Below are 10746 nucleotides of genomic sequence, written 5' to 3'. Positions count from 1 at the left end.
ACTTTCTTGTTTTCTTGAGCTCTGTTTTTCCAATACTCTACCATATCTCTTAATTCTTTCACATTCTTCTTAGATCCCTTCAAAGGTCTACTATCCAACCTTAATTTCTTATTTTTTTGATTTAGATTTTACAGATCTTTTTTCAATACCTTTCGTTCCTTGGTCAACTTATGTACTACATCGTCTCTCATCATTAAATCATATATCAATTGGTTAACCTGATCCATCATAACCATCTTCTCTTTCTCTAACCTTTTCTTTTCAATCTTAAACTCTCATTGGGCGATCTCAAAAGTCGATAATATCGATACTGAAATATGAGCTAGTAACTTTTCTGAAACATTAGCTGGTAGAGGCTTAATTTCGTTAACCCTTTTCATCCTCCAAACAAGGTAACCTTCGTAACATTATCTGTAAATCTAGCTGGACTCATTCGATTGACTTGTTACCATGTTTTGTTGATTTCACAAACCCTTTTCATATAACTGAGTGTTCCATAATCAACTTGAGTGAACTGAGTCCATGAGTCATAGGGATAAACTACCGTGAGTCATATTGTCTTTGAACCATAATGGGTGCATAACTCACTGCCCCTCATATTCCTAATAAGGGTACTCATGACTCATTTCCACAACTATACAAGACGGCCATAAGAATCATCCATGGTGCCCTCTATGTTACATCTTCACTAGTGAGTTTCAGAAAGAACGACATCCACTGACTTTTTGTCCAATCCCTCCTCCATTCTTTGGTAATAAACTCCCATATGGGAATGAAATGAACGAAAAATGGTTGAAATAATATCTTTTTTTTTCCCCAAAAATGACTTCTGAGCTAATAAAAAAGTAACTGAACACACCCTATAAATCGTCTTTTACCCTTTTTTCTACAAAAACTAAGTGATCTAACAGTTTCTACCAAAATAGTTGGTGAAAGATTTATACATTTATCAAATTGCTCAAAAAAGTCAACCACTGATGCTTCTATATGTCCTAACACCTTAGAGAATATCATCAATCCATACACGATCAAAGCAAACACATCCAACCCCTGATCAGTATAAATATATTTCTTTATGTACTCGAGCAAAAAAGCTAATGGATGGTCTCAAACCCATTCTTTTCCTTCTTGTGCTTGTCTATCTCTTCAACCTCTAATTGCATGATCTTGGCTAACTTCTTTCTATATCCGATAGTTTTATGCTCTTTTCAATAGATCTTATCTTGATTGGTAGACTCTATCCGGAGTAAAAAAGATTATTCTTCCATCGTGAGGGCTAAGTCTTCTTGGTTGAATACAAAGCATCAATAAGATGCATCCTAGAATTGTTTTGTGGCTCTCATCAATTGTTCATCAACCTTCACTGACATAAGCAATGCCACATCCTCGTATTTCTTGGAAAAAAATTCTTTTCTCTTTGTTATCCATTGTTTCCAAATAGCTTTCAATTCTAATACATTATTCTGACTGAAATCCATATGCACTGATTGTGGTAGCACCGATATGTGACCATTTACTAAGCATTCTCCTTCTTTCCCCTGAATACTTTCTGAATCGCTCTTGACCTCTAAGTAGCTCTTACACATGGATGACATCCTTTAGGTTTTTTTGAAAGTTTTTCTTGCTAAAGATTGGTCTAAAACAATACCCTCTAGAAATATGGTACCTATATGATGCATGCAACAAAATTGAAGGCAACAAAAAAATTAAACAAATCAATAATGTAAATAAAACAAATAAATAAAAATGAGTAAATGAATGAACAAGTATATCATGCGTCATAACAGAATATACATAGTGTCTTAATTTAGGTAATTTTCTTGTAAAAGGGATAGCATAGCTCTATCCTAAAGTTGGACCTTATAGCTCACTATATGTCGGGTTAAGATTTACGTGTCTAAAGGTTCCCAAACTATTCCTCACATCATCATTTGTTATAGACTAGTAAGGCTCCCCGATCTTCACCCATTACAGGCTACTAACAGAATAGGTTCAATCTGAGTGAAAGTGTTTCGCTAGCAAATGCGAAAGTTATCACCTCATAAGAACGTAGCTACTTTGCTTCCTCCTAAAAGGGATAGAGCCTGGGTCTAGAGCTCATGCATGAATATGCAAAGTGTGTGCAAAATAATGTATTAATCAAAATACCATAAACATAAAATTAAAATAAAATAACAACTAACATACAGTTTATCTTATTCATTAACGCATATTTTTTGAAAAATCAAAATAAAGGAGATTAAATGAAATGTCAAATAAAACCAATTAACTCCAACAATTCTTAATAGCGCGTAATTAAAAGTTTTGGCTTGACTCTCAAATTAAACTCCCCAATGGAGTCATCAAGCTGTCGTAACGATTTTGGGACCACCAGACGTAAAAAGCATTTTAAAATCGAGAAAAATAAAATGGTAGTCACCACCAATCTTTTTTTAGGGTGTGATTGGTCACCCAAAAGTTTATCTTTTTAATAAAACTATAAAAGCGAGTTTAAAGTTTATCAAAAAGATAAATGTTGGTCTATGAAAATCAGATTGGATCTGAGAGTCAGTTATGTGTAAGGAAAGATTAGCACCCCCACAACGCCTATAAATTGATATCATTTAATCATGAACTATTTTTGATATTGAATAAAATGGTTTCAATTTGAAATTTAACACTAATTCCTTCACTTAAAAAAATAAATTTTGGTTAAAATTCCTTTTTCAGGAATATTAAAAAAATCTTTAAGTTAAAGAATTATCTTAAAATTCTTCAACATTTAAATAGAACTTAAGATGACTCTTTCACTTGAGATTTAATGTAACATTATCTTAGAATAAAAATAACACTCTTTGCAAGAAATGATTATTAGTAACTCTCCAACATCTAGGCAGAGTACCGAGAATTATTTCTTTCGGAATGTTATTTTTGTTTTATTTTATAATATCAAAAATATATATTGTAAAAAATTTTATATGAGAAAATAAATAATGGTATTGTAGTCAACAAATGAAAAATAAAAGACAGAGAAATACAATACAAATAACATGATAATGTAAGCATGCAAAGTGATGAAATATAAATTTAGAGTAGGATTCTTAAATATAATGAGACCATCCTGACTCTCCAACATCTAAGCAGAGCTTATGTGTGACTGTTTATATTTAAGATCCCATTTCATTATTATACTTTTGTAGTTAATCTTTTATTAAAGCAAATTAAGAACTCATATGAAAAACTTAATGAAATAAGGTTTCTTAAATACCCAATCATCTAGGCAGCATTCGGGAACAAATAATTTCAAATGGGATTCTCACACGTGTCCTTAGGATTGTTAGAAGGTTTTGAGTAAGGTTTGAGTAGAGGTTTTGAAGGTTTAGAGGGTTTTAAGGTTTGAATTTTTAGGATATGAAAGGTTTAGGGTTTTGATTTTAGAGTTTAGAGATTTTAGGGTTTGGGTTTTGAGGTTTAGGGTTTTGATATAAGGATTTGGATTTTGGGGTTTGGATTTAAAAGATTTCAGATTTTAGGGGTTTTAGAAAATGCGAACATCTCTAAAAATTTTCAACATCTAGGCGGACTTTCGGAGTAAGTTCAATTTTTATAATCTTTTTTTTTTTAAATTAATTTAAGAAACATAATTTTTTTATAAAAATGTTTTTTTTTTAAATGTTCCTTTTTTATGAAAACTTATTATCAAAAATATTATTAACTTATTTAGTATTTTTTATAATAATAATTCTCCAACATCTAGGCGAAATTATTATTTTTGAAATATGATTTAATTCCCTCCAACATCTAGGCAGGAAAAAAAATTCTATTATTATTATTATTATTATTTAAGCATTTTTAATATTTTTTTTAATTATTATCTTACTTTTTTTTCATTTTATTATTATTAAAACAATTAAAAAACTTATCCTAACAAATTTAAAACTTATCATGCATAAATATATAAAAAAAAACTTAAAATAACAAAAATAATAATATATCAAAAAATTAGTAAATTCAAAATAAATTTTTTTTTTTACCTAAACCGGATCGATCAACTGTCCGGTCAACGGTAGTTTAGTCAGGCGATTCGGGTGCGATTCGACTCGATCTGGGTGCGATCTGGTTGGTTCAACGATTCGATACCGATTCGATTCGGGTTCAGGGGTTCGATTTTGGTTCAGTCAGACCAGTCAGAGGCTGATGGAGAAGCGGATCGAGGGTCAAGTGCGCGGACCCTGGGTAGGGTCGCGGGCTGACGTGCGGATCCTAGGTGCTTGAAACGACTTCGTTTTGGGCGCTTATTGAAACAACGTCGTTTTGGCTATTGACAGCTTATATAAAAGCCCAAATTTTTTTTTTTCGATCATTTCCTTCGTTCCTAAAAAAAAATACCTTTTTTTTTCTTTCTTTTCTTTTCAACCGACCTTGGGTTGGTGGTCGTCCGTCGCGACAGTCGCCACAGTCCTTGCTAGCGATGAGCTCCGATCATCGTCGTCGGTGTCAAAAAATTCTAAAAAATACCTACAAACTCCTTTCGATCTCCTGAGCACTGACCTTTTTTTCCCTAAAAAAAGTTCTCACTTCCTTAGATCTGCTTTCAAAGTTTCGGTGAAACTTTTTTTTTTTGTATTCTAACTCTTTTTTTTAACTGACCTTTTTTTCTTCTTTGTGCAGAAATCTCTCGGCACTAGGTTTCTCCCTACGGAGAGGACTTTTTTTTACAGTATTTTTTTTGTTCTTTTTACAGCGTCTCCCCTCCTCTGTGTCTTTTTTGGTTTGGCTAGGAGCTCTATTTATAGAGCTCCGACCGTACATGTGCTTAAGGGAAGGGCACAGGGCTCGGCATGGGGTGTATGCACGAGCCCCATGCCTTATTATTTGTTTCTGTCTTATTTGACAATGGGGGTAGTGACTGTCAGCGAGATGAGTGATCAGAGGGGTGGAAGGTAGGGTATGGTGATAAAAAAGGTGGGGTGTAGAGCTTGGTGGCAGTGGTGCCAGGGAAGGCACCACCGCCATCCTCGATTTTTCTTTTTTTTGTTCTGTTCTTTTTTTTAATAATTAATTGATTTTTAATTTTAATTAAATCGATTTTATTATTATTATTAAAATTATTATTGTTATATATATATAATATACCGAACAAAATCGGTGTCTACAATTATCATCCTCTAAAAAGCTATATATAATACTTGCAGACACTCAATTTTATTCGAAATAATTGGATTTTGATTATTTTTATGCTTGATTTACATATCTCGATTTAGGCCAACTTCAGTATTTTAATTAAATTTATCTAAACAAACTCGATTGGATTTTATTTCAAATTAAACATTTTTGGATATTTTTGCAAAGGTTCAAGTTTAATTTAATTTTATTGTTGGGTTAATTTTGAATTAAGATTTGCAGGCCCAATTAAAAGGACCAAAAATCAAATTGTAAGCTCAATCCATTTTCAAAGCTTAGTTTCACTTTATTAGAATTTTAAAATTAAAAATTAAAAAAATTAGAAAAATTATTAATTAAAAAAATCAAAGGTTGATGGTCGAGTGGCCAACTTTCAGATTTTCATTTCTTTCCCCAAATCACCAACACCTTTTTGAGCTCTCAATTTTCGCCTATCATTTTACCCCTCTAACTCTTAACATTAACTAATCAAACATATAAGAAAAAAAGGTGGTAGCCTTCCTCCTTTTTTATGTTATTACCTCAAATCTAAGCCATTTTCTACTCTCCATTTTCACCCCATTTTTTTACCCTTTTTTACTCCAAACACCATTTCAAACCCTAGACATCAACAAGCTCTTTTACCTAAAACAATGGTAACAAGCTCTTTCGCCCAAGGTATTACTACAAACATTCAACGTTCACCTAAGTCTATAGCAGAAGGAAGCCAACGAATAAAGAGGGATGACTCTTAGGAAAAAGGGACCTTTATCTAAAAAATACCACAGAATCCCATATCGACCCTCTTTTTTAACCACTAAACCTTTTATCACAAACAAGAGAGGATCGTTCATCATACCATACACGGTCCTAGCATTTTTTATAATCATTATCTCTTTTAAAACCACCCTCAACACCCTTTTAGCCTTTCCAAGACTATCTTTACCTTCAACCTAGCCGAACCACCTTATATCAATCCCACCCTCACTAGATCACTACTAGCCACTATCAACCAAATTAGTGCCCAATCCAACCACCACCCGAAAAGCCTAATCGAACACCTTATTGCCATCGACAGCCAAAACCCAAAAAAAAAGAAAAAAAAATCAATCTCATTCCCTAAAAAAAAAAGTCACAATAGAAACAAAAGATACAAAAATTAAAAAAAAAAAAAAACAAAAACAAAAAAAGGGAGATTTCAATTTTCCTTGGATTAGTTAGGTTTTTGAGTTTTTTTTTAGGAGAAGTTAGTTTGGATTTGTAAAGAAAGAATGGGGAGGCTTATTAACATCATTGGCAACGACAGCACATGGGAATTAATACGACGATGTTGGACTTTTAGATGATTTAAACTAGTGAAAATGAAGGATGAAAGAAGGGAAATATTATGTTAAAAAATAAGCCAAATCAGACGACGGATGAAAGACCTTTTTATAAGTAAAAATCATCGAATTCCAATGCAAATATAGGAAAATATGTTTGGCTTTTAGTAAATCCATCTAGAGAATGTGGAAAAAGAATTCGAAACAAAGTCATAGTGAGATTTTGGGCTCAAATAAAAGTCGACCAATGACGGTGGCCTGTGATGGCGATGGCTAGAAGCTGTCGGTTTCTGAGGTTTGAAACTACTATTTTTCTTAAAAAGAGCTGAGGTGTTTTTTTTTTTTAAAGAATAAAAGAAATAATTTGAAAAAAAAGATAACAGTTTTTATAGTAAAAAAAAGAGATCAAACTGACCTAATCGGCCCGATCCGCACTTATGACCTGACCTGCTTTAATAACCTAATCTACCTGGAACCATTTTTGGTTTTTGCTAGACTTCAAGTTTTTGGGCTTGGTAGACATAAGGCTTTGAGCTTCAACACCAAAACTTTGTTTGGGTATAATTTTTACATATTTTTGGACTCTTTATTTGCATGTCTTACATACAATTGAAATAAATAACAATCCTTGTCGAAATAAACATTCCTAAAAAAATTATTATTAGTATTTACTTTTATTTTTATTTTTGTGCGAAAACTTTTATTGTTAAATGTGAAAAAAATGATGAAAATTTTTTCAATGACGGATTTCGAGAAATCTGAATAGTGATTTTCGAGAACTCCTTCAGTGAGAAAAGTCTTTTAAAAATTTTCAAAGTATTGAAATATTTATAAAATCTTTTCAATACAAAAATTTTTACGTATTTTTCTCTTAGTTTGAACAATTATCTTAAAAAAAATAAATATTTAAAATATTTATAAAATATATATACAGGGAAACGATAAATCTATTTATGAATAATTATATTGTTACATAAATTTCAGGGTGAAATATTAATAATTCAAAAAATAATTAGAGAGTTTTTCAAATATGAGATCCTAAATAAATTTGAGTAGTGATTCTTTAAAAATCTCTAGGTAAGAAAATTATTCTAAATCATTACCAAAGTAATGAGATATTTAGAATAATTTTTAATAAAGGTTTTTGTTTACTTTTTAGTAATAAAAACTAAGAAATGAATATTTATAAAAAAGAAAATGTTACTTGGACTAAATTATAATCATTATGTTATTTTATACATTTTAAAAATTGATTTTAGTGATAAATATGAATCATTGAAAATGAGATTTTTGAAGACTCTTGAGAAATCTGAATAATAATTCTTAAGAAATCCTTAAATGAAAAAATTTTTCTTAATATTACGTATTAAAATATTTTAAAAATATTTTTAATATATAAGGTTATTTTTTATTTTTCAAGAAAATAATTAAAAAGCAAAAAGATGTTTTTTTATTGTAATAAGATAAATTATAGAAATTAATTTTAACTATTAAAATTCAGATTTTTTTGTCTAAATTAAAAAATAATACATAATTAATTTATACCATTTTTAAAACAAATATTGAAGAGGTAATAATATCTTTTTATGCATAATTATATTTTTTTAATAATCAATCATACCTAATAAAAAATTATTAGTAATGATTATTTCTGTTTTTAAAATTTTAATCTAACGGCTTCAAACCCATTATGACGTTGCCCTTTTAAAAACGAAAATGGCGGCTGCCTTGGTTTAAAAAGGAAAACAGACAAGAGTGTAAATAAACGTAGAAGTGGCAATTGACCCCTAAGTTGATCGGGTAAAGTAATCTAAAGAAAATTTTGAATAGTTTTGAATTTGGATTATTGCATTTGACACTCAATTATTTAGGTCCGGATAAAGGAGTTCGTGGATCAGTCCGATCTTTCAAAATTTCTGCCCACGGCCACGCCCGACCATCAGGCTTGAATCATTTTTTAAAATATAAAATATTAAAATATAAAATATTTTTATAATTAATTAATTAATAATCTTAATATGGTCCTTCTAATATTTCAATTCCGCTGTTTTAATTTTTTTACTTCAATTTTAATAATTGAACTCCTATACTTTTATTAAAATTTCATTTAAAGGCAAATAATTATCTGATTGAGGCATATTAATTTTTCGGTTACATGACATTATCAATCTAAAAAATTTTATATTTTATTTTAAGTAAATATTAATTGATAATTTTAAATTTTATTTACTTGACGAGTTTAAATTTAAGTTTCAAATTAATTTAAATTTAGATGTGAGTTTATCGTGTTAAAATTAATTATAAATCCAATTCAAATTGAACATGTTTAAGTTTTGACACTTTCAAGTTTTAATGAATTGATCATTTTCTTGAATTTAAATCAACATTTTATTTTACATATCGTAAGAAAATACATATTGTAGCATTAAACCAAACATAAAATTTCTTCTGACAATTGTACTTAAGGCTAATGTGATCCAGTTGTATGTAAGAATTGCATAAATCCATTTGGTCTTAAAATTCAGCATCTCATGTTTCATTCCAAGTTAAAGTACTTTGTATTTGGTTGAGTGTTAAAGGACTCTTACTTTTCAATAATATTAATGATTAACGTGCACGAATATGTGCATTGCAATCATCAAAATTCTTGTGGTAAGACACTGCTAATTCAACGAAAAGCAAAAAGTAATTCGGTAAATAATAGTAAGTGGTTTTTGTTTTATTCAAATTGGTGCATAAAATGCGTATCTTTGTCTAATTAATCAAAATTAAAAACTAAAGAATGATAAACAAACTTTGTTTCTTTCAATTTAAGTAATACAAAAGAAAATTGAATTCAAGGTCCTTGATCCTCATTTGTCTTTAATAAAAACTTTAAAAAAAAATTAAGTGACCAAGTTCAGTTAACCACTCTAAGATGAACCTTAAACATCAAATTGGGATCAAACTTATTAGATCAAGGATGAGCTTTTTTAGCACGTTATCAAATTTCATGAAATCAAATATTCCTTTTGAATTGACTAAATTTAGATTCTGACCCATATACTTTTAACCTTGGCCTCTAATTGTCACAATCAAGAATCACATGACAAAATATTGAGCGATTATAAATTGGTTTACTATGCCCTTTAATTTGTTTTTAATGGGTTGCTTGGGCAACACATTTTTTCATATATAATAATATAATAATTATATTAATGGAATAATTAGATGATTGATAATTTAATTATATTCCTTAGCTAACACCATTGACTGAGCTATACCACTCTAAAGGTGATATTCCGATATTCATTAATCAAATAACCACAGTCTTTGAATAACCGACAGTTTGGCGATTTTTCTATTTGCTTTTTGTATTGTATAGTAGAATTATTTTTCTAGCTAATTTGTAACCTTTTGATTGAGTAATAAAATTGTTTTAGCATTGAAAAATATAATTTTTCATAAATTTATTAGATTTGATATAAATAAATTTATTTAAATCGATTTTGATTAATGATATATTAGACAAATCCTAAATAAGAGAAGAGAAGGTTACAATTCACCACTATATCCTACTCAAATTTGTTCATAAGAGCTCTTGCTTATTTCAGAACCAATATTAAGAAGGGCCCAAACAGATCATTTTTTTAGATTAATTAAAAAAAAAAAAAAAGATTAGGCCATTGCTTTGATCTTCTGAATAAAGGAAAGCTGGTCAGACTTGGCGAGGAAAAGGTAAAAGTGAAGTGACAATATTTTTTATGTAACACAAATTTGGTCTAGGAAAAAGTCAATTTAGGATATCTTACAAAATTAATTAAACTTGGATTAGTCTTATTATGCAATAGATAATATTCCAAGAATTTTATTAAGACCTTAAAGCAACACTCAGCAGGAAGCTTCCTTTTAGTTTGAATTCAGACTGAAATAGTTATTACTAAAATCATTGGAGTATAGACTATAAACAAATTAATTAACCCTCCATTTTGGTTTGATCTTTATGGTCCGCTAATTTCGCCTCTTATATCTTCAATCTTTCTTCAAATTTTCATCTTAACTTGTTTGCATTGAACAAGAAACTGAAGTCAATATAATTGTATGAGGGAAACAAAATTATAACTCAATCGACCTATATAGATGGAAAAATTGGAGAGAAAAAGAAAGAAAGGTTTTAGGTTTTGTTTGTTTTGTAAAAAATAATTTTAAAAAAATGATTTTTATATTTTTAAGTATCTATTTGATAAAAAATTGACTAGTCAATAAAAATAATTTATTGATTAATTGAAAATAAGACACGTTT

The sequence above is a fragment of the Durio zibethinus genome, chromosome 22 (genome assembly GCF_047325235.1).
Source record: "Durio zibethinus cultivar Kanyao isolate XHJ-2024 chromosome 22, ASM4732523v1, whole genome shotgun sequence".
In the NCBI taxonomy this organism is placed as follows: domain Eukaryota; kingdom Viridiplantae; phylum Streptophyta; class Magnoliopsida; order Malvales; family Malvaceae; genus Durio; species Durio zibethinus.
Note: the sequence above shows the minus strand (reverse complement) of the source record.